The sequence below is a fragment of the Emydura macquarii genome, unplaced genomic scaffold (genome assembly GCF_026122565.2).
Source record: "Emydura macquarii macquarii isolate MOO-44397 ecotype Brisbane River unplaced genomic scaffold, CSIRO-AGI_Emac_v2 contig_1230, whole genome shotgun sequence".
Classification (NCBI taxonomy): Eukaryota; Metazoa; Chordata; order Testudines; family Chelidae; genus Emydura; species Emydura macquarii.
The window spans coordinates 18917674-18942905 of NW_027131367.1; the positions used below are offsets into that span (position 1 = coordinate 18917674).

At 44.3% G+C, this 25232-nt stretch overlaps 2 long non-coding RNA genes across 2 annotated transcripts in view; both read right to left on the reverse strand.

Annotated features, from left to right (window-relative positions):
- LOC137152908 (uncharacterized) overlaps positions 1–1902 on the reverse strand; it is a 154988-nt gene extending 153086 nt beyond the window's left edge. Inside the window, exon 1 of the long non-coding RNA XR_010919654.1 lies at positions 1830–1902. This is a non-coding gene — a long non-coding RNA (uncharacterized lncRNA). The remainder of the gene's footprint in view (positions 1–1829) is intronic.
- A 2915-nt stretch (positions 1903–4817) lies between these two features.
- The window catches only part of LOC137152911 (uncharacterized), a 67102-nt gene continuing 46687 nt past the window's right edge, over positions 4818–25232 (reverse strand). Inside the window, exon 3 of the long non-coding RNA XR_010919657.1 lies at positions 4818–4981. This is a non-coding gene — a long non-coding RNA (uncharacterized lncRNA). The remainder of the gene's footprint in view (positions 4982–25232) is intronic.

Consider the following 25232-nt stretch of genomic DNA (forward strand, 5'->3'; position numbering starts at 1 on the left):
TCGCTCCCCAGAATCCCACCACAGAAGTGAACGGATGACCTCTTCGGGACACGCAGCAATAAAAGGCAGCAGACTCGCAGGCAGACTTTGCACAGGATTGTTAAACACCCTTGGCACTTTACGTAAGAGAAAAAGCACAAGAAAGCCATTTAGCAAACACCACACTCCCTGCACACAGTGCCCCGCATGCTGGCTCACCCTCTCTTGGGAGTCCGGCTGGGGCGAGATAGGATCAAGCTCCTGCAGCAGCTCAGCTCAAGATGGCAAAAATAGCCAAAGCCCAATAGCAGAGCAGTTAGTTCCTGCCCTTTTATAGCCTTCCAATCTCCTTCTGTCATGTGACGACCTGATCAGCCTGCTCAGGTGATCACAGACCCCTATCCTGTGATTTTGTTCCAGGCAACCTCTTCCCTGACACACTAGTTCTCCTGGTAGAAGCCAGCCTCTCTCAAGGCAAACAAACCCAACAGCAAAATGGAGTTTGCAGCTTGATAGCGATCTGCACGGGTTCATAATCCCACGTATAATTCATAAAGTGTACATAGACAGATTCTCTGAATAGTCCCAATGCTGGGTTTATGGGCAGGTGCTGGTGGTCGGTGACATAGAGGAGGTGAGACCAGTCCCTTCTAGCCTTAAACTCTATGACTTACCCAGTAGTCTAACGGCAAAGCCAGGACTAGGCCCCAGAGTCCCAGCCTAGAGCTGTATCCACTAAGCTACATCTTCTCAGCAAGCACAACAGAGAAGCCAAGGACTGAATAAGTTGATTTGAGTGAATTCTGCACAGCCCTAGATATGGTCCTTTCAGGTAAGGAATCAGCTACCTTGGCAGTGTGTTGTGCTGCAGGGAGAAGCTTGTATTGCTATTACCTCTCTTGTACCTTTCCTGTACATAAATACAGGACTTGGTTTGCCAACATCAAAGTTCTCTCCAAAAAATATTTAAAAGGGAAAATGTAGCACTTGAATGAAAAGCTGCATAGCCCAGCTGTACATTGCCTGCATTATATTTAGGCTTGGCAGAATTCAATTTTTTTTAAAAATAATTATGACGGATAATATCAATGTTAAAGAACATAAGAACGGCCATACTGGGTCAGCCCAATGGTCCATCTTGCCCAGTATCCTGTCTTCTGGCCAGGTGCTTCAGAGGGAATGAACAGAACAGGGCAATTTATCAAGTGATCATCCCTTGAGGTCTAGTCCCAGCTTCTGGCAGCCAGAAATTTAGGGATACCCAGGACATGGGATTGTGTCCCTGACCATCATGGTTAATTGCCATTGAAGGACTTATTCTTCATGAACTTATTTAATTCTATTGTGAACTCTGTGATAGTTTGGGCCTTCACAAACATCCAGTGACAATGAGTTCCACAGGCTGACTGTGCGTTGTGGGAAGAAGTATTTCCTTATGTTTGTTTTAATCTTGCTGCCTATTAATTTCATTGGGTGACCCCTGGTTCTTGTGTTATGTGAAGGGACAATTAACACTTCCTTATTCACTTTCTCCACACCACTCATGGTTTTATAGACATTGCTCATATCCACTGTGGCCTATGGCTGGCTTCCCTCTAGTGGATCTCATGCTTTGCTCCTGTTGGGGGGCCAGGAAAGTGCCCGTCACCCCATCTTCCCTGGGGGAGGGGGGAGGTACCCAGGCCCACCTGCTCCTCCAGATCCCAGCCCAGGGTCCCTATGAACCACAGTGGTATACTGCTGGCTCTGTATTTTGGAGCTGCAGCCTCTTCCCCTGGGCTACTTTCCCCCCTCAGTCCTTCTGGCCTCTCAGGCCCTATGTTCTTGCTGCCCCTTGCTGGGCTCAGTACCTCCTTTCAGGGTTCCTCCACTCTCCCACACTTCGCTACTTCAGTCTGCTCCACACAGCACCTTAGCTTCCTCCACCTTGTGCCCTGTGGGTTGAGGGGGGAGCCCTTTTATGGAGCACCTGGCTGATCCCTAATTGGGCTCAGCTGGCTCCTAATTGCCCCCTCATGACTCCAGTTAGGCTGCAGGGAATAAAGCCCTGATCATCCTGGGGCTGACATACCTCCCCTCATACACTCTCCTGCCACCCTCTGCCCTTGATATATCACACCACCCATAGTAGTTTCTTCTCTAAGATCAACAGGCTCAATCTTTTTAATCTCTCCTGATACAGAAGTTGCTCCATTCACCTAATTATTTTTGTTGCCCTTCTCTATATCTTTTCCAATTCTGACTTATGTATTTTGAGATGGGGTGACCAGAACTGCACGCAGTATTCAAGGAGTGGGTGTACCATGGATTTACGTAGTGACATTATGATATTTTTTGTTTTACTGTCTATCCCTTTCCTAATGGTTCCTAACATTCTGTTGTCTTTTTTGCCTGTTGCTCCACACTGAGCAATGTTTTCAGAAAACTATCCATGTTGACTCCAAGATCTCCTTCTTGAGTGATAACAATTAATTTAGACAGCATTTTGTGTGCATGGTTGGGATTATGTTTAAAATGTGCATTACTTTGTGTTTATCAACGTTGTATTTCATCTGCCATTTTTTTGCTCAGCACCCAGGTTAGTGAGATCCCTTTCTAACGCTTTGCAGCCAGCTTTGGTCTTAACTATCTTCAGCAATTTTATATCATCTGCAAACATAGCCACTTCACTGTTATCCCCCCTTTCCAGATCATTACTGGTCCCAGTACACATCTTTAGGGGACCTCTTATTTACCTCTCTCCACTGTGAAAACTGACCATTTAGTCCTACCCTTTGTTTCCAGTCTTTTAACCAGTTACTGATCCATGAGAGGATCTTTCCTCTCATTCCATGACTGCTTACTTTGCAGAAGAGCCTTAGATATTGTCAAAGGTTTTCTATATCAACTGGATCACTCTTGTCCACATGTTCATCTATCCATCTGATAATTCTGTTCTTTACTATAGTTTCAACCAATTTGCCTCGTACTGAAATTAGGCTTACCGGCCTGTAATTTCCCGGATCACCACTGTAGTTTTTTTTTTAAATTGGCATTACATTAGCTATCCTCCAGTCATATGATACAGAGGCTGATTTAAGCAATAGTTTACATACCACTCTGCAATTTTCATATCTGAATTCCTTCAGAACTCCTGGGTGAATCCCATCTGGTAGTGGTGACTTAATACTTTTTAATTTATTGATTTTGTTCCAAGACCTCTACTACTGACATCTCAATCTGGGACAGTTTCTCAGATTTGTCACATAAAAACAATGGCTCAGGTGCAGGAATCTTCCTCACATCTTCTGCAGCAAAGATTGATACAAAAAATTCATTTATCTTCTTCACAAGGGCCTTGTCTTCCTTGAATGCTCCTTTAGTACCTTGACTGTGAAGTGGCCCCAGTGACTATTATTTGGCTGGTTTCCTGCTCCTGATGTACTTAATTTTTTCTTTTTAAAATATTAGCTTTTGTGTCTTGTTTCTTTTTAAGATTTTTTTTAAAGATCTATTTACATTTTCACAGTTGCTGTTATCTGGGAAGGGACCAAACAATAATAATTTAATTCCAGTAGACTCCGAGATTAAAAAAGCCAAAGCTTTACAACCTTAAAACACAATATCACATGTCAAAATATACAAAGTAAATATTCTTAAATCAAACTTACAAGTTCTCAAGCAGCATTTTTCTTGCTTTGCCTATCTGTGCATTTTGATTTTTTGGGGTCAGTTTGTGTGTGTATCGTGAAATTGACATTTATCGATAAACATCTAATCCTTCCAAACCTAATTACATTTTAGGCCTTGCTCGGAGTATGCAATTTGGCGAGAACGTTCTAAAGTGTGCTGAGCTTCACGTTAACAGCAATGTTCTGCCAGCCTGCTGCCTAGGGGGAGAGGGCGAACATGCTGCTAATAGTTGGTGAGCATGCAAACTAGCACACAAATATATCAAAAAGCCACAGCATGCTGGCAGGGATCTAGCCAGATGACAGAGTAATGCTGAATAATTTCTTCTTGTCCTAAAAAGATGCCTTAGGAGCAAGGAAAGCGCAGCCACGGAGCAATAAAAAGAAAGCAAATGGCCCCAAATGGATATTGGCGTTTTGAGCACAAGCTCTGAAATATCTATTTTAATATCACGGCAGGAATGCAATCACTCCCCATGTATTTCAAGCCTATTTAACATCAGCCTCTTGTGTCCTGCTGGATGGTGAGTCTCATATTGGTTTTTACTTTTCATTTGCAATAATGAGGTCTTTCCAAATCAAGTTCCAAACCAAGACCCAAAACGAAGCCAGTCCAAGCAGGAAACAGACCATATAAATTATCATCAGAAGGAGCCAAAGATCAAGGACAGATTAATGTTGGTTTGTTATTTATACACAATAAGGGCACGTTAAGAGCCCGCAGTGACCCTAGTGTAAATCCAAAGTAACCCCATTAGCTTGTACAGTGGTGTAATTGACCACAGAATGTGGCACTGCATGTTTTGAAACTACTAACGAGCTTGACTATCCACTGTAGCATACAAGAATTGGGTGGTATGCTTTTAAATAGTTTGTGAACCCTGTGGTGGGCCTCACTGTCTCGTGTATAGGTAGCTAGACCACAATTTTTGCTGTCGTGTGTGTTAAGGTTTAGATACCATCCTGAAAGACATCAGCTGCCTTGTCCAAAAGGTCAGCTAAGTTTTGTTTGGGATAGATTGGAAAAAACAGACTTGTCATAGGCTTCTCTTAAACTAAAACTTTGGATCTGCTCTGCTTTTGGTAGACTCTAGCTCAAATTGTTCCAGTACAATGCGGGGAATTTGCAAAGTAGATCAATGTTAACAGAGAGTCAGGAAAGAGCATCAAGCAGTTTTTCATTTGACTTAAATCAGAATTTGAATACAGGTTTCCAGTGGTAAATGACTTCTTTTTGCTCCCGTTAATGTCAGTAAGCCAAATCCTGAAGACCATGCTCAATTTTTGCCCAGGAGTTTATCTTGAGTGAGAAGTTCAGGACCTCACCTGTTCTGAATAAGAACAAAACACGTCAATGTCCCCTGCATCATTTAGAACATTTGTATTTGCCACTTGGGTCTAATCTGGGGCTGTATAGAAAGATGCTAGCAATACTGGACAATGTGACTTTCTCATTTTTCAACATTTGCAAAAAGAAAAAAAAATCTTTGTGGTGAGATTAAAAAACGAGAGAATTAGACTTCTGATCCAAAGTGTTAGTGGAGGAATGAGAAGTGGATTGAAGGTCTTTATACCTTGAATTTATGAACTGCTATCCCTCTTTCCGGGCGAAAGAGTCAACATAGAGGAATTAGATCATCAGGAAGCAGCTGGGCAGCTACACAACAGAGTTCAGGAGAGAACAAACCTTCCAGCCATCATCACTTCACTGCTACCTGGAGAAACAGGCTTGGATGTCAGACTGAGGAATGTGCAATAATGGCCTTAAGTCAATGAAAACAGGCTTCCCAAGGAAATTGCTGGCACTTAAAATAATATTAGTGGAAAAAGGTATTGCAACAGTACAGCAAGAAATCAAGATGTGAAGAAGTCCAAACTATCCACCTAATCCTGTTATCACTGAAGTCACTGGGGCCCAGATCCTCAAAGGTATTTAGACATCCAACTTCCATGGATATCAATGGGATTTAGGTGCCTAAATACCTTTGAGGATCTTGGCCTGAGAGTTTTGCCATTGATTTGATTGAGAGTAGGATTGGGTCCTAAAGACCTGATCCTCCAAAGTTCCGAACTGCTGCTGAGTGAAATTCATCCTATGAGTCATTTAAGACCTCACAAGAAGGCTAACTAAGTACAAAGGCCTTGTCCTACCCCTCTGCATTGGTGACGTCTATTCTCTACCAATGCTGAGGACCATCAACGTCCTTCAGCAGAAGATGAGGCTGTTTGGTCTCTCTCAGGACTAGACCTTGTGCTAGTTAGTAGCCCTTGGCCTTTCCTGGAAGATAGAACCTGAAGATTTATAAGGAAGACAGAGAACCCTTGAGCAGCAAATAAACTACACAGGGAATTTCTATATGCTGTGATCAGTCAAATGACCTCAACATCTCTAATTCCTCTGCATGCACTGAGGGTATCAGATGTATAGTATATTTCTGAGATGGGATGACCTTGTCACCCAGGCAGCCCTGTGTGGGTAATGTAATAGCATCCTTATCATCTGCAGACACATTCCATATCCTCTGTAAAATTATGGATTTGATTTACAATCAACAAACAAGAGCTGTGCAATGAAACCCAAGACCAAGTCAGATTTGCCTGGTTTCAGCTTAGTTTCCAAGCCGAAACCCAAGTCAGACTCTGCAAAGGTTGGAATGAAACTGGGCCAAGTTCCAAGGGAGCCTGAGGCAATTTACAATGCAAATCTCCGAGTCTCACACAAGCGAAGCAGAACTTGAAGGTTCGGGTTGAATTTCTATTGCCCAAAATCCCTGTAAATGGGGTGTTTCAGATGCCACATCTGTTTCTATTAGAGCTGGGCATAATTTTATGTCCAAAACAATATTTTGGGTAAAAAATGCAGATTCAGCAACACCAAAACGTTTCCCAAATTTGTGTTAATTTTGCCAGATCATTTTGGTTAAAAAACAAAATTCTGGGAAAAAAAAAATTTGTTTCAAAGTGTTTTGATGTTTCCATTTGAAATGACTTTTCATTTCAAAACATCCTTTAATTTTATTGTTTTAAATTAAAAAAAAAAACCATTTACAATTCTCATAATCAAAACTAAATGCTTCAGATCAGGTAGAAAAAAACCCCATTTTGTTCAACTCAATCAAAATGATGTTTTGATTCACTGAAAATATTGAAAAAAAAATTGGGTTTGGTTTAAACCGAAATGATTTTTTTTTGAATTGTCAGAAAATCAAAATATGTCTGCTATTCACACAGCTCTCGTTTCTATGGCCCCATGGCTGTAAGGGCAGACACATCTGCATCTCTGCACCCTGGTTCCCTTTCAGGAGGAAGGATTTCTTTTCCCCAGCCCAGTGTAGGTTTCTTGTGATGAAAAGCTTGTTTGCGGGGATTAGAATTTGGCCCTGAATAGTCAAATTGTCAGCAGAAATGCATAGTTTGTGTCTTGAACAATGATGTGGTTGCTTTGTGGTTTCATTTGTTTCCCTGTGCCACTGTCTCACATAGATTTCCCTGACCCCAGAGTGTCCGCAGGTTGTGCGCTCATGCGGCAGACATTTCATACGTCTTTCATTGCCATACTTAAAAAGCATCAGATCAAAAGAAAAGGAAGCAGGCTGCTACCCTTTCTATATGTCTACCTGTGACCAATCCTGATGGAGGCCCAAGGGGAATTGTTACAAAGAACATACTCAGTTTTGCCACCCTACTCATTGTTTCCTGAAAGAAAATACATATGAAAAAGATTGAATCACACTCTGTTCTCCATCAGCTCGGATATTATTATTATTTTTATATCGACTGAGTCCTTGATGTTGCACAAATAGTGGAGAAACCCTAGCACAGAATCCTCTTCCGCTGTAGTCGGGAATGTTCATATAACGTATCGATCAAGTACTTGCCAAGGTATTTTACTGCTTCTGTAAGCGTTTTAGTCTCATGTCCAATTCCCAGTGGAGCTAAGATTTCATTGAAAAGCAACAAGGAATGGGTGATGAGTTGTGGCCATCATGATGACTAAATATAGGCAGTAAGTCTTAAAAGTCAGATCCGGATCCAGGTCTCAAGCTCTCCCAAGTTTAGATATTCAGCGCTGGGGTTTGGGTTTCACCCACTACAAAGATAAAATAAAATAAAAAATTAAATAAATTGCACTATTAAAAAAATTACACTATTTTTTGGCTCAAGATCAGAGCTCAGATTCTGAACCCCTCCAAAGCTCAGGAATGTTCAAATCCAGGATTATGGAACATCTCTAACATTGTGAGCCAAACGTTTGTTTTGGAGATCTCCATTTCAGGAGAATCCCTGAGGCATTCACTCTACAATCTTCCCTCACTGAAGCTTCCATTAGAGAGCACGTCCACGTGTCAAATCACACCCACAAGACTGAACTGGTGGCAGGGGTATACATGTGCTTGTTCGTCTAGGGCAGCAGAATCCCTCAAGCCTGTTCTGTGTACCCAGAAAGAACTCTACCATGTCTGGACTCTCTGCTGGGGGCGAGCAAACCAGCATGTGTGAATGCAATAAGAGGCAAGGTTATCAAAAGTTTGAAGTATCTTTCCTCCTGTGTTCCTCTGCCCCCTTCATTATCTTTCATTTTCCAGCTGCCTCCAAATTATCTGGTTCCCACAGCAGTAAAGTTATTTTCCTAGGGTGAAACCTTGGCTCTGCTGATGCTGAAGTCAATGGGAAAACTTACATTTTGCTTCAAGGGGGCCAGGATTTCACCCGACTGTTTTCAAGGAGTACCAGAAATCTTACAACCAAATCCATTCACATAAGATTCCCTGCCTCAAGAGACTGGAATAGTTCAGTTATGGCTTTGGAAAGTATCCAGACTTCTGAGTGCTTATCTGAACCAAACCTCTGGACCCATAAAGGTTAATAGACCATGATTCACCAGTTGTTATTATTATTATTAAATTTGTATTACTGTAGCACCTATGAGCCCTAGTCAGAGACCAGGACCCCATCGTGCTAGGTGCTGTACAAACAAAGAACAAAAAGATGGTCCTTGTCCCAAGGGACTTACCATCATCCAGACACACCCCAAGGTGAAACAAAAGACAAGGTATTTAAGGCAGGAAAGAGAGGGGGATCAGGATAGGACTGTGTCAGTTTAATATCTCACACATCGTCTCTTGGAAGACTATATCCTACCACTGATAAAAGGATTAATAAATTCACAGGGTGAAATCCTGGTCCCACTGAAGTCAATGAGAATTTTGCCATGCATTTTAAGGCCTGAAGGGATCATTACAATCATCTAGTCTGACCTCCTGCATAATACAGGCCATAGACCTTCACCCAGCGATTCCTGCAGTGGAGGAAATTATTCTTCCCAGCTTCATAACCAAGCACTACCGAGCCTCAGAATGGACTACCAAGACAGGAAGAAATCAGTGAAAAATGAAGTCTTTCCCTCCGATTTTTACTGCAATCCTAAGCAGTGACCAGACCAGACCATTCCACCATATTCAGAATCTATAAACACAACCCACCCGGGTGGTTTTGGCTGATTGGGTTTGTTTGTTTGTTTGATGTATACTAACCATATAAAGAAATGTGCTTCTGCAGGAGTGAGATTTCACACACCAAGCATTATCTCAGAGCTGGGCTTTTCTACAACTGAGTTACAGGTGCTCAGAAATGAGAAGCTTTTGTTGGAAAAGGTTGATGGATCCTTTGCTATATTGAATGTGGAACCACTGGAACTAATGACAGAAAGATGAGAATGTTGCAATTAATCTCCAGGTCTGTTTCTTAAGCTTCTCTCATTTGTACCAATTAGCTATATTGTTACATTTGGGAGAGTGAGAGATTTTTCTTCTTCTTTTTATCTTTTTCTGTCTCTAGCTTCTTTTAAGTTTTCAGCCAGTGCGATCTTTACTGCCCTATTTCTTGTTCAGATTGAAATAATTTGTCATTGATGTGTAGACAGTTTCTTAACTACTCCTGGGTTGGAAATAAAAGAACCAATACTGCTCGGAAGGTTATCTCCTGGGTTCTACAAAGCAGAGTACTATTGAATGGTTAGGTATTAAGGATGCAAAGAAATCCCCATAAAGCAACACATAAAACGTGAGCCACCTTCCCATTTAAATGCAAAGACAGTGCAGTGCAATAGTTCAAATTGAAGGCCTCGTTAGGATTAAAGTCTGGCTCAAAGCAGAACCAGGATGGTTGTCACCAGAGTTTATTTTTTGTATCCTTAATTTTTTGGGAGTCTAAAAATACCACCTTCAGAACAATGGGTTTGGTTTTATTTTAAAGAAAAGGGGCCTTTTGATCCATCCTCTTGCATTTTCTTTCCCTCCAGTAGAGTTATTTATTTGAAAATTCATAGATTTCAAAGCCAGAAGGGACACATTATGATCATCTGGCCTGATCTCCTGCATAAGCCATGCCAGAGAACTTAACCAAGCTGTTACTGCTAAAAGCTCATAACTTCTCTTCCTAAAACAAGTATCATTACAGAGCCAGGGCCTGCTCGTGCCCCTTACTGAAGTCAAATTCCTATTGGCTTCAACCATGATCAAACTCCGAATTCGTTGCAGCTATTTCGCCTTTCAATGACGTCATCCATCGGTGACTGCAGCGCTCACAGGCTCCGATTAGAATTGTGCCCCTCTGTGCTAGCTGCTTCGCAAATTTAGAAACGAGACCACCCTGGCCCTAAATCTCATGTTAAAAGCCTCTGACCTAGCTGATGATTAACGTCTCATCCTCTAGACAGTGAACAGTTTCAGCTCATCAGTGGCCATGGACGCTCTAGGGCTTTGTTCTTAACGCTGGTTGTACCAGCTCCAGCCTCTGAATAGCTATACGCCGTCTGCAGAAGAAGACGTACTTTATAAAGTCTTGATTAGACAGCACATTGAAGGCCATCCTTTCACGTGCCCCAGTAGAACGCCGAAGACCACCAGCGACATGAGTGTCGGTAATGACAGAGCTAATGTACCTGCAGGCACATTGGGGGTGGGGGAGGTATAAGGCTAAGTCTCCCCAAACAACTGCCACTGCTGGAAGCACCCGCTCGGCCTTTGCCCCCGAGGCTCCGCCTTTGCCCTGCATCGTCCCACCCTTGCTCCACCTCCTCCTCCCGGCCCAGGGTCTCCACAGGAACAAGCGGCAGGCCAGGGAGGCACAGGGGGAAGATGCAGAGCAAGAGTGGGGGGGGGAGGGCAAGAGGAGCTAGCAGTACAGGCAGGGGGCCTTGAAGGAGGAGGCGGAGCAGGGGTGGGCTTTAGGGTGGAACCAGTCTCCCCAAATTCAAGAGGCACGTGCTGCCTTTGTGCAGGTCCATATCTCCTAGGCCTGAACCATGACATTATAGCACTGACATGAAAAGAGCAAAGGTTCGCATAGTGGCAAAAGAAACTCCTACAAGTGGCGTCACACATACGAGAGAGGGTCAGCTCCTACCACGAGATCTCCGAGAGCCCTTATGACCATCAGTGATGGAGGATTCCAGCGGAACGTCACTGAAGCAGCACAAACTTAGAAAGCCCACAGCCTGAGTCTGTGAACTTCTGAAAGTTTGCGGGAAAGGCCAGTTGAGACCTTCTATGCTGTGGGGGCCAACTGCTGTAAACCCTGAAGAACCAGCCCTTGCACAGGGGTGAATTTCAGCCGGAGAAGCAGATCTAGAAACAGTGAGTGCTGCTCCTAAAATCTTCCTTTGCTGTAACAATCTAGACAGTGCTTCTCAATCTATTTTATACCCGGACCCACCCACACCCCCGAACTTCTCTCCCCTCCATTCCCTTTTAGCCGTATGCCAAGGGCAGAATGGTCACAACCCCTTGAAAGCTATTCATGAACCTTCCCCCAGGAGACTGTAAACCCCAGTTTGAGAACCCACGATTTAGAGTCTTTCGGCTTGTCTACACAGGGGGGTAATGCAGCCTATGGGGGTGTGATTGCTCAAGTGCACTAACATGCTGAACATTAACTGGTCCATGTAGACTCTGCTGGTGTGAACTCTACTTTGAAACACTACTATGTTAAAGCAAGCGGCCTAGTTAAAGTGCATTAGGTAATCATTAGTGCACACTACCAGGATCTACTGAACCAATTAATGCGCAGTACATTAGAAGTCACACCCCATAGACCACATTGCCCCTCCATGTAGACAAATCCTAACTCTCTCTTCTACCTCTTCCTTAGCAGACACACAAACAACGTGGCAATTTTTTCCAAAAAGCAGCTTTTAATTTTATGTTCACTTGTCAACTGCGAATGCAATCAAACCTTAGCATTCAGGCATCTAGTTATCTGACTTATGGGTGCAGTGGGATTGTTAGATGTCTAAACCCAACCATTTGTGCCTGCAGTTGTCTTCATCCACAACTGAAGGTGCAAAATTAAAAGCTGGGATAAGACCTCTTTGAAACTACTAGTGTAGTTGGTAGCCTAAGAGGCAGGAGAGCTGAGGCCAAATCCCTGCACTGCCTTAGACTTCCTTAGTGACCTTGGTCAAATCCCTTAGTATCTCTGTGACTCAATTTCCCCTTCTGTAAAATAGGGATAATGATACTGACCTCCTTTATAAAGTGCTGTGAGATCTACTGATGAAAAAGCTTATGTAAGAGCAAGGTAATATTATTTCTCTCCTTCTCTTTGTATACTCTCCAGTGTACGTAACTACCTAAAATATTACACTAATCACTGCAGTAACTACCTAAAACTACCTAACTACCTAAAATATTACACTAATCACTGCAGTAACTACCTAAAACTACCTAACTACCTAAAATATTACACTAATCACTGCAGTTTTCCTTTAAATAATTTGTAGCAAGGACAGTAACAGGCTCAAAACAGAATCCAAACAGCATCATTCATTGCACAGGTATAAAAAAGCGCATACAAGCAGGCTGAGCAAGCATCCCATATTTATGAGAAGTCCGAGTACTCCTTCCTCTCTTGGGATAGGACAAACTGTTCCATACATGTGTCCCCAAGAGCCCCAGGTACCAGTGCAGAATATGCAAAGGAGGCTACGCTTGGGGGAAAGTAGGAAGCCAATCTCCCCCTGCACGCCCACCCCCCCAGCTCTCGAAGAATTAGTCTCAGTCCTCAGTGCTCTAAACGAAGTGGGCCTGGTTCTTCCAGAACAGCCTAGCAGAGGGCGGGGTGGGGAGAACTTCCCCTATATCCATGAGCTACCCACGTCCCTCCTGAGCCAACCTGGCTGCCCTTTGCTCTGTCAAGCTCATGGGAAGACAGGTGGCATTTCAAAATCACTGGTCTAAGAGGGGACAGGACAAGAGAGAGGGGGCCATCGGTTGCCAACTAAGAACGTCAGCTGAACAAAGAGGGAACACGTGCTGAGCTCTGGGACCAGCCCGGAAATCCCCAGGGGGACTGTAGCATTCCAACACAGCATAGCAAAGCAAATTTCTGCATGTGTCAAAGTCCCCACCCAGCCAGCGATCGACCCCTGAATACATGCAAAATAATGTGGCAAAGAGCTTTGTCTGAGGTTCTTCATGTGGGAGGCTGATAGGATTAAAACTGGTTGGATAGGTCGGAGGCCAGCTCCCAGTGGTCAGATGTCTGTGTCACACAAATACCGCACCTTTGCTACTAGCGTTCTATGATACCGAGGGCAACTGAGAACAGGCATGGAACATGAGTGGTTCTCCTGTAGGGCCGGGCCCCGGGGTGAGGTGGCATGCAGGAAGCTCCCTCTAACGGCTACTGCCTACGCTGTCCCTGGTCCAGGTCAGCCTCTGAGGCTGCCAGCCAGCCTGGTGCATTTCTCCAGCACTAGAATTCCCTTTAAAATAAAGTGGTTTTGAATCAATAACCAGTTTGTCCAGCAGATGCTCACAAATCTTAGGCCTCGACGCAGCCCTCTTGCAAACAGGCGGTGAGGGTTGTTTTAGAGCCTCGTTATTCAGTTTGTCAATACAATATGCTAATTTGTAACAAAGGGTGAAAAACGCTGCAAGGGATTTCTATCATGCCTGCTAATATTTCACACATTACAATTTCCCGGCATCCTTCATTATCACAGGTTATGCAGCAAACAATAGCTCTACCTCTCCACCCTGTCTTTATTTAATGCAGGGTTTAATACACATGCATTTTTTGGTACACAAGTGTGTCATTCATCCCAGCATCATTCCTCTCAACAAATGCAGGCTGACACTTCATTTTTGTTCCAATTTGAACAGGAAATTGGTTTAAGTTTATTCTGCTGTTTGTTTCAGGGCGATTTGATGTTGTCGAGCCTGCCCCTGTGGTTTTATATTTTGCAGGTTTTTCCAGGGAGTGGAATCCCAGTGGCAATTAAGCAGGATCTCTGTGTGCTGTGGGAAATGATGCATTTGCAATTTTCTTGCAAAATTCTTTCATTTATAGAGATGGGCCCCACTCAGATATCAGCTCCAAACAACAGTGAACTCCAGATCCTGGCCTAGATCCAAGTTTTGCAGCTTGGTACCACCTCTCCTAATAACTAGTGCCTGCTTGGCCATCTGTTTTACTGATGAGTGATTGTGAAGTAGCGCTTAGGGACAGTGCTATGCCAGTGTGGACTTTCAGTGCCATTATACAAGGGAAGAAATGACTTCAGTACCTCAAATCCAGCAGAAAAAAACTCAAGCACTGGATAATCTAGTTGGGAAAGGATCAGAACTACAAATGAACAGTTAGAGGCTGGAAAAAGTTTGGCTACCTTTTCTTCTACTATTCCCCTCTGTATTTCTGGGATCAGGCTGGGACCAGAAACAATGAAATGCCGTAACAAAGGCTGTTCTTGAAGAATTTCCAGCTAGGCTGAAAAACAAGTAGCAGTTGAAATAGTATGTGAGAATCTGAACTCCTGCCACTTCTAGCTAATATTTCACCCAAAGCAGTACGCAAATGTAATGGCTGGGGATTGAATTGGGGACCTGCAGAGCTGAAAGCATGAACTGCAGCTGCAACTCTCCCGAATTGTGGCTGTAACACAATCATATCCTCTGTGGCTTGGACAGAGACACGGGACCTATGACACACACTCACCCGTGGCTTAGTAATAGTACCTGGAGATCCAGTGACTGCTCTGAAGTTTTCCTCTTGCCTATCAACTCCCTGTGTTTGTTTCCCTTTTCTGCATATGGGATCAAAACCTAATATTTTAAAAACAGGGCTTTTCCCCAATGGGTAAATGGGCTACCCCAAACAATTGGAGGCTAACATCTCCAACTAGAGCTAATTATGGCTCTGTCATGCTCTGTGCAAGTTTTTCTCCGTAAGCTTCCAATGCATCTTAGTCTGACTCTTGACCTGCAATATCACCTACCTCCTCTGCAGTTCTTCTTCTATGCCTTTCAGGCCTCCCAGGAGGCTAGTTCTACTAAGTCGTCCAGGGGTTTTGTCTGAGTGCCTTGCACCAGAAGCTCATTGGTGAATGTGTAACTTTAAACACAGGAAGCAGCTGATGTTCAAAAAGCATCTGGATTATTACTGTAGAAACCCAGTATCTAAGGCCATATCTATCTTTGACACTTTAGTGTCTTCCACCTTGATCTCTGGCCGTCAGAAAGTTGGGAAATCAGCCTCGTCTCTAGGAGCAGTTTCCCCGGAGCTGTCTTTTGACTTCAGAGGGAAATAGATCAGGCCTTCTGTGATGGCTTGATCACCAAGAAGCAGCCAGGGTAGTTCACTGTCTTAAAGGAGTCTCTTCCAGCCTCCCCTTCTGGAATCTTTTTTTTTAAATGTTGGAGAAACCAGCAAGTGTAGCTGGGGGAGGCCATTTTGCATGTGATAACTGCAGGCTGCTGCTCCTTCCCTTTCAGCTAGTGTTTTTAGTTCCTCTCATGTTTCCCCTGCTTTCTCTGACGCCTGAGAAGATAGCGTAACCCATTGGTCAGTGTGCGCTTGGTGTCTGCTGGGCCTGATCCACAGAGGATAGGAATCTAGTCACAGAGCCTGGCTCTTTGGTTCAAGATATAAAGATTTGTGCTTTTTTAGCTCTGGAAGCCGTCAGTTCACTCCTTAGCATCAGCCAAGATGGCAGCTATCAGCACAGTCACAATTAGGCATTCCGGGTTCCAACCTGGCTTCTTAACAGTGGAGAGAGTTTGTATATTAATTTGCTGTGGAAGCCAGCTTGAAAACAGAGAAGGGCCTTGAGTTACAAAGCTGAGATTGGGATTGTCTAGATCCAGAATTCCCCAATGCTTTGTCCCCACAGGTTTGCTCCAAGACCACCTATAATTCTTAGTTATTCTGCATGAACAAGAGGAGTCAGTGTAAATAAAGAAGCGAACTGGAATTACATAATCAATGTCACCCTCCAGTACGAAGACAGACATCACACACACACACACACACACACATTATATATATATATATTTTTATGGTGCTATTTTTCTTCTCCTGAGTCAACATTAGACTATAAAAAGCAAAGCTGATATTCTTGAACCCTGCGGTTCTGCTGGAGCCGCTGGAGTGGTTGTTTCAAGCTTTTCTCCACAAGGGAAAGAAGCATTACAGTCAAAGTGAAGTAATTCTTTGATAAAGTACAGTCATTTATTTGAAAGTGTAGTCTCACCATTAAAATGCAAATGAAATGAGTGCTAATATATTAACTCTGGCTAGTAGTCGAAATGGTTTATGACAAGTGTGCTTTCATGTGGAATTCAGCTAAGTGATAACAGTGGGTGCGTAAGAGAAAGTAATATCAGGCAGGGGTGTTTGTTTATTGAAGATATTAATGAAGGACAGTGCTTGAAGATGTGATTCTTCCCGCATCGTGTCTTTCATTAGCCCGGCCTCCCTGCTCTACAACTGAGGGTGGTTGGGTTCCCCCCAAGGGGAATTTGACTAAAAGATTCTTCTTTGATGAATGGTCTGAGATGGCTGAAGTCCATACAAAAGCTGAAATGAGTTTAATGACGATTATTGAAGAAGAGCATAAGATCATTTTCACAACCACTCCTCCCCCCACAACGCCTACATCCCTCATGCAGCACAGGGTGTGGAAGGCTTTATGGTGACTCAACAACCAATATGAACCTTTGGCCTGTTAATTCATAATTAGGAAATCGCAACTGCCTTCGGGAATGCAAGCACTTAAGGAGAAATACCTGCATGGAATTTCCTCCCGTTCCCAGGGGAGGAGAACCCAGCAGAGCGTCCCATCATGTGGTAGAGAAGCTACATTCGGGAAAGGAATGGGACACCTAGGCTCATTACCATTCTTTGTGAAATTAACTCCAGGTTTTAAATGTTAAAAGGGACCATTCTTAAACCATTTCGTCTAATTTCCTGTATAAAACAGACCATGAAGTTTCACCCATTTAGCCCAACAACTTCCGTATGACTAAAGCGTCTCTTCCAGAAACACATCCCATCTTGATTTGAAGACAAGGCAAGAAGAATCCACTGCTACCCTTGGAACTTTTTTCCACTGATTAATCACCCTCACTGTTATTGCTAATTAAATTTGTCTGGCTTTCGTTTCCAGCCATTGGAAATCTCTGATACAGCAGGGAATTGAATCTGGGTGTCACTTCCCAGGCTGACACCCTAACCCTTAGATCATCCTTCCTCTCCCTACCCTGACTTTATAACCTGAAAAATCAGATGAAACCCAAAGTAGGGGCATGATCTGGCTCTTATTGCAGTGAGACCTTACGTATGCAAAACCATTTGAAACCAGCACTGAAACTCCCGAAGGAGCTAATGAACTTTACTATTCGTCCTTTATTTGATGACCTGACTGTGCCAGCAGGAAGATCAGACAGCACAGAAGCTGCAGTTTTAAGACACTTTTCAGGTCTGTGTTCTCCACTGGTGTTACCACAAACCCTGTTGCATAAGAGATCACAGAAGAGCGGCTGGCTCCCAGCAATTGTCAGTCAAAGCTTTTATGTGAGAAGTGCCATTTGTTGACGAGACAATGGGCACTTCTGCTGGACCAGTCCCCATAAAAGTCGACATGGCAGCAACCTGTCATCTGTGTGTGCAGCAAGCAGCCTGTGCTCAGAGCTAATGGCAACGTAAGTGCTGCTACCTCATCTTGTTCAGAGGCTCCTTTCAAATAGGGGGCCTGGGCCCCTCTTTGTTTTGCAAGGAAGCTGAGGATGACCTGAAATGCTCTCCTTTCCCTGATCTCTATTGTCCATGAACAATTGACTCCACTTTGCCACCGCTGGCCCTGACAGCTCTTTAAAGCCATTGTGATGCAGCTGCTTATTAGCCTCTTCCCAGTACTCAGTTGCCTTCGCACTTTACAAAGCCTGAATCTGCAGGGCGCAGCATTGGAAAGTGTGTACACGTAGTCGTTCCTAATTGTCACTTTCCATCTCTCTCTTCTTTGGGCCTTAGCACCAGGTTCCATTTCTGGCTGTACCACAGACAATGAGATTCTTAGGCAAGTCATTTAAACATTCTGGGATTCAGTTTCCTATCTATAAAATGGGGATAATATTTCTTTTCTCCCACATTTTGTCTATTTAAAGAATAAGCCCCTTGGGACAGAGACACAACGAGGTTCCTGAATTTGGTGGAGGCCTCTTGGCGTCACCATAATAATAAATAAGAATACGTTGGCGGTAATTCTTTCCCGATATATTCATGAATGCTCAGCTGCATGCACTAGTCTGTTATTGTAGGGTTGCTTATGAGTGTGGAGATGCTGCTGCTGATTTTTTTTTTTCTTCTTTTCAAAGTACTGATGCACTGTGGGGAGGAAGAAACAAGCTGTTGTATTGAATTTACATGCACAGACTAAATTATTCCCACCACAGGGTAAGGACTGTTTTGAGATTAACATCTGGTACAGTACTGAGTATACTGCTGGCACTTAATTTGGTACGCACAGCAATTGTTCAAAATGCTGCAGCAACGCTGTTGCAAGCTGGCGTGTGTGTTTCTTTACTGCAGTATTTCTTTTTTAAGTGGTCAGAGGTACTTGTGGATGACAATGAATTGTGTCGTGAGAGAATAGCGTGCTGTGGAACTTGTGTTTATTGCTAATTAAAGAGAAAATGGGGGAAAACTTGTATTTTGATCTCCGTTATGCTAATGTAAGTGCCGAGAACCAGCATTTTGAAACTCTGTTTAAATCCAGTAAGGCAATGAAGAGATTCAGGGTTCACACTACCGCAAGTGAGATCCCAGTCCGGCTCATTCTCATGTCAGAAACGTCTCTAACTGTTGTTCTAAGATTCACGGAGCAAACTCTTTTTAACTTCCTCTTCTATTAGGAGATCATCTGCCTGGGGTTTTCTTTACATGAAGAACACAGTACAGAAAACCTCTGTACAAACCACTCCCTTTAATGTGGAGTTTACTTTTAAAAAACAAATTCCAGGACTGGATTTATGCAAAATGTTAAGTATGAACTACCCCCCTCTTCTCGGGTTTACATGCTGTAGAATAAATAGTTACACTGAGGGAATTCTACCCCTCCCCCCTTTTCTAAATCTCACTCAACTGCAGTAATTTTGATCACTGAGTGCAAAACAGCCTTCCATAGGCCATGGGAGAGCCTTCGAAATGAAGAGAAAATAAACCTGGGAATTCCATGGAGTGGTTTTGTAGGTTTCCATTAACATCCACATATAACAAAAAAACAAACAAACAAGACTCATCTCCCCACTCCTCCCTCCCAGCCGTCAGAATCATCCTATGGCCGCATTGCAGGGTCCGCTCCTGTAAGCCATGGGGCATGCTCAGCACCACAATTATGGGTGTTGAGGGTGCCCGCCCCTTGGCAGCAGGTGCTCAGAACCGCTACCAGAGCCCAGGCTTGAGGAGTTGTGGGGCAAGAAGCGGTAGGCAGTAGCAACAGGGAGACCAAAAAAAAAAAAAAAATCAATTGTTAGCCAACAATTCAGAGGGAGGCTGGCCTGAATTGCCTCCAAGCCACTTGATTTATGGCTTGCGATAATATGTTTTGGAGCGCCACAACCCAGAGTGCTGTGCGGCGTGACCTGTAAAAATAAGTCTATTAACCCTAATCAATCTCCCATTATCCACCCTCGCTGGCAATTTAGCCGGTAAAGGAGTCACCCAGGCCTCTCAACTCGGTTTGAACTAATCCCATTGTCTTTCATAATCAGGGGCCATGAAAGAGAAGCAGCTTCTTCCTCACAGCAGAAGCAACAGCAAAATCATCACTGGGTGTTTTTTTTTTTAAACCCTCCTCTTTCATCTTTTAATGAGAAAATGGAGAATTGTTTTCATTTGGAATTACCAGGGCTAATTGAGGCCTGGGGCTCCTGTCGAGATACAGGCCCAAGTGGATATTGGTTCCCAGAGCCAGTGGAGAGCACTTAGTCTCAGCAGTAGGTAAACTGCTCTAACAAAACTTCCTGTTGTAATTAGTAAGAGCATTTATTCAGATTAAGTACTTTATTACAGAAGCTAATTATGAAGTTTATCACAGATTCGATGTGCTTCGGAAGGGGTTCGCGGGGCTCTTTGTCATCCCCTTTCTAAAGGAGAAAGTTATTTCAGCCATTGAAGGGCAGAGGGAATTGGCACATCACTTGTATGGCCAAACGTTAATATATTCAGCAGAAAATGCCACTTGAATCACGACCAGGAAAACCAGGAGTACAAAGCCTCTTTCTCACTAAGCCCTTTTCTTTCCTTTAACCCTCCCCCACCCCATTTTGGTGCTCCTATCTTTCCAGCAATCCCCCAACTGGTACTAAAATCTGTGATGCTTTCCAGAATAAACCCCTGCTTTGAGTGGTTTAATAATACTCAACACTAAAAGTGTGCTCCATGCTGAAATTTATTCTAAATCAGGCCAGGAGAAAACTTAACTGTCTTTGTTTCTCTCTTTCAAAGTGAAGTAGAAAAGTGGGAGGAGAGGAGTTTGTCTTAATAGCATTTAAAAACAAACCATTTAAAAAGAGGGGCTTCCCCCACTGTGAATGAGTTTTAGCGGTTTTGGATTACAGCACTTCAACTCAGAAGGTAAAATACACATTTGTTGCCTGATTCACCACTGCATCACTCCAGTTTTAGTAGTTTCAGTGGCGAAATACTGGTGTAATGAGTTTAGTTCTTTAATTCACAAAATCTGTTACTAAAATGTGTCTTTTTGGTCTTGAATTTTTTTTAAAATAATGATCACGTTATTAACCTTAAAAAAACCATATGCAATCACTTTTGGGAGCCTACAGTGACTGCATGGCACAGCCTGAGCGGCTACCTTCAGAAGAGTTAGGATGTTTCTCTAGCCAAGTTGCACGATGGGACTGTGTTGAATGTAGCAGACTGACAGCAGCTGTCCAGGAGCCAAGAAAGGAGGGTGCCAAGATGTTACAAATCTTAACTAAGATGCACCTTGCCGCAGCCTAGGCTGCCAGGGGGCTGGAGGAACAGTTTCTAAATACCATTGCTAGTCAAAGTCAGAGAGGACAATGCAAAGCATAGCAAGCAGGGGGTCCGTGCACAAGCTGGTCAGGCCACCACAGGGAACTGGAGCACTGGGGGCATCACATGCAGTTTGCTCCTGTGGCTTGTGGCACAGGTGGGAGAAGGCCCCAAAGGCAGCAGAAACATAGCAGGTGGCTGAGGGACGTTACAGGGGGTCTTTCTCCAAGCAGCCACGTAGGAGAGCGGCAGGAGGGGGGCAGCCCTCTGACAGTGGGCGGGGGGGATGACACACAGGGGCTGCAGCTGTAAGCACAGGCCCAGGAATTGCAGTAGCAGCCCTGAAGCTGCCGCGCAGCAGCCTTGGGGAAGGAATTGACCCCTCCAAGATGCTGCCCTGTACAATGCCTGCGTACCCTGCCTTTGCACAGCCATTCGCGTTTGGGCCCAATGTGGATCCCAATGGTCCGCTCCATACGTCAAACCCAACGACTGACTCTCAGAGGAAGGCTCTGGTTTCGGTTCACCCATCCCGGCCCTCAGAGGCCTTGGTGAGCCTTTGGTCCAGATCTGCGGCAGGTGTAAATGAACGTAGCTCTACTAAAACTGGGGATCTGGTCCCGAGAGCCCAGCAGCAAATGGCAGATGGAGGCCCTAATCTGAAATCACCTCCTGGGAAGCTCACCCCTAAATGCTGGTTACGTGTTTCCAACGGACAATCGGAGCATGCACAGGTGAGCTTTGGCTGTGCCATGGGCTGGAATACCTGGGCATGACAGAATGAGGTGAGGGGAGCCAGGGGCATGAGGCGGCAAGGTGGGGGCTCCTACCCCCTCCAGCTGTGTCAAGGTAGGTCTGTACTACAATTGGTAGGTCCGACTGCTGCATGCATAGGCATACAAGAACTCACTTTGATTGCTAATAGGGGAGTGTAGCCACAGCAGTGGTTAGTCATCCAGGTACAATCCTGCCCTGGCCCCTAGGTGCCTACTCAGGTAACTAGCCCACACCGAGGTAGCTCAGGAATTCTTACACATGCTTTCCTGATTCCAGCACAGACCTAAGGCCCATAGGAGCCAGGGCACAACTTAGAGCAGCCTTTATGGCCATCCTAACCACCACGGGGGATAAGCTGGCTTACAACAACCTAAGAACTGGGGAAGGGCAAGCCACCCAAGCCTGATGTCTGAACCAGCCTCAACTCCATGGCAAGGATGCATTCCCTCCCAATGGAGAAAAACACGCTACCCAGTCTGCATTTTCCTCTTGCTCACACCACAGGCAGTGGGTCATGTCCTATGTTGCACAGCTGTAAAGAATCACGAGGCAGGGGAGAATCAGGTGCACTGCCTGCAACGCTGGCCCCAGCAGAGTTATGAAAAAGGAAGAGAAAGATATTGGGAAAGCTCCGCGCAGCAAAGACAATCAGCTGGACTTCGCAAGTCTTCAAAGGGCCAGCATCAGCGCTTGATCCTCACTGATTTGATACGTGCATTTAGTGACAGGCCCTCAGGCCACCAATCAGAATGAGAAATTATACCTATTAATGGAGCTGTCAGGACAACGGCTCTCTAAGACAGCAAAGTTGCAGAGCTGGACCACATATAGTAACTCACCCTGCTCCTGCCCGTCTGTGCTACAGAATGGAGGGGGTGTTTGTGTACACACACATATCCTGCTTTATATAGGGATGGCTAGAGGCAGATAATTACATACACGCGCACATTGTGTGTGTGAGCGCAACACAGGGAAGGAAGATGTGCTTTTATTAAGGCCATTGAGGATATGGTACAATTTGGATAGGGTGAATTATGAGATTTATTTAATTAATGTAGAGCCTCAGGTGTTATTTATAGGATGTCTTTGAGATAAACCTATAAGTCATCTCTGGCCATGGTAATTTCTCTCTATTCGGAGGCCTTGAAAAGAGATTTTTTAAATGCTGTCTGTTGGGGAGGGAAGTTAATACTAAGAAGTCAGTGATAATTTGCTGCTTTATGGGATTGAATTATCACCCTGTCAGTGCGGAGATGAAAACCGTGAGCCATGAACAAACGTACCTTCGCACCTGAAGCAGGCCGGAGCACCCATTGCAAGCACACATCACGCTGCCTCGGCCCTCTTGTTTCAGTAATTAATTCTGAAGGCAGCTAGGTTTCACCTTGTCATTTCATTTTCTAGACATTCTTGAATTTGGCACTTTCTATATTCTGTGCTCCCCTCCCCGCTCATAAATCATACACCAGCCCTTCCTGAAGACATAAAGGGAGATCTGTTCTCTCAATGTACATGCATAATTTCCAGGCAAGTTAATGTGAGCTGGGCATGGGCATGAGAGAGGAGACAAAATATACCATAGGCTGTGGCACAGAAAAATAATGAAAAATTAACCCTTATCACAAAGACAATGGTGTTTTAGGTGTCAAGCAAGCCTCGTCTTGTTGGTAGTATAGCCCTATCATCCTGATCTTTTCTGCATTCTCTCCAAGGCTTATTCCTTCTCTCGCCTGTATCTTTACTTGCTGTATGTGACACTTATTTTTATATAGAAGGCTAATAGTTCCCAGATGTCGGAGAAAAAAGGCCCTTTGTCCTCCCTTAAGGAGAGGAGGGTCAAACACAGGTGCAGCACGAGGTGCGGTGGTGAGAGATGCACATTGGTAAGCAGCTGAGAGTCTACGTCGGATTCTCCACTTTTTACTCAGGGCTAGTCTACACTCGAAGCGCTACGATTGAGGGGAGGGAGGGCTGAGCCACTGTAAGGTTGCTAATGCAGATGCTCATGCCACCGGAAGAGCTCAAATATATCCACCTCTGCGAGAGACGGTAGCTATGTTGGCGGGAGAAGCTTTCCTGCCGATATAGCGCTGTCCACACTGACACCTGGGTTGGTGTAACTTACGTCACTCAGGGAGGTGGCTTATTCACATCCGAGTGAAAGTTCTACTGACGTAAGCGGCCATGTATGTCAAGCCCTTGGGTTAGCTCCTGTCTATACCAGTTGTTCCAGGGACCTCAGTGCCACCCAGCCTGAGCAGAGGTTGTAAGAGCCAGGCTGTAAGTAAGGCAGTCAACCTCGGGGAGTCGAAGGATCGGATTATCTCCTTGCCTATCCTTGTGTAACTCCATTGGGCCAAATCCCCAGCGGGCAGAAATCTTAGCTCCACTGACTTCAGTACAGCTATGCCAATGTACATCAGCTGAGGAGCTGCCCCATTGGCCTCCACGCTTAGTTTATGCCACTGTGGGAGGAGACCCAGGCCCATAACTGGTGTAACATTTGCCTTGAGGGCAAGGGGGAAAAAGATGTGAGTTGTACCAGCTGAGCACCTGATTCTGATCTCACCAAGATCTCATCCACCGATGCTATCCTCTAGAGAGCTATGCTGATTGACGCCTGCTGCAGATTTGTTCTAGCACTGATGCAATGCAGCACCCTTTGGTGCCTGTGACAATGGGTAGTGGGGGCATATTTTATAAAGTGAAAGTGGCTGCAAAAGCAGACTGCCCTTTTTTCTTCTGTATTTCTTTCCTCTTGTCATTCCCCAGCAAGTTCTAGAGAGGATCTTCCTTTTCCAAATAATTTTTGCCCCATGGTTTTCGCTTTCTGGGTTGCAGGGTGTCTATTTTGACACTAGAAAGCTTCATGACCACTGTGCAAAGGGGTTTTCCCTCCATACCTAATAATTTAAAGATACACACCTGCAAAAGTCACCTTCCCAACCTCTCTGCCTACCTATCAGCTCCTGTCTAGAAAAAGTGCAACCAGCCCATAGCTCTTGACCATTGTAAAGACAGTTCTAGTGTCCCAGAAACCTAGTTACTGGGTCTCTACATTAAAGCACAGTTAACTACGTTAATCAGCCCTTAAAATTTAGCACATTTACCCAACCAAGGTAATAATCCGGACAATATCTCCCTATGTGACCTTTAGTAGAACTTCCTTTTTGCTAGATTAATATAGTCCAAGGCCAGAAAGACCCATTGTGATCATCTAGTCAGACCGTCTGTATAATGCAGGCCATAGAACTTTCCCCAATAGAATTCCTACAGCAGATTTTAGAAAAATATCAAATCTTGATTTTAAAATGGTCAGTGATGGAGAATCCACCCCCACCCTTGGTAAATTCTTCCAATGATTAGTTATGCTCACCATTGAAAATGTACACCTTATCTCAAGTCTGAACTGGTCTAGCTTCAGCTTCCATCCATTGGACTGTGTTACCTGTCTCTGCTGATTAAAGAGCCCATTATTAAGTAGTTGTT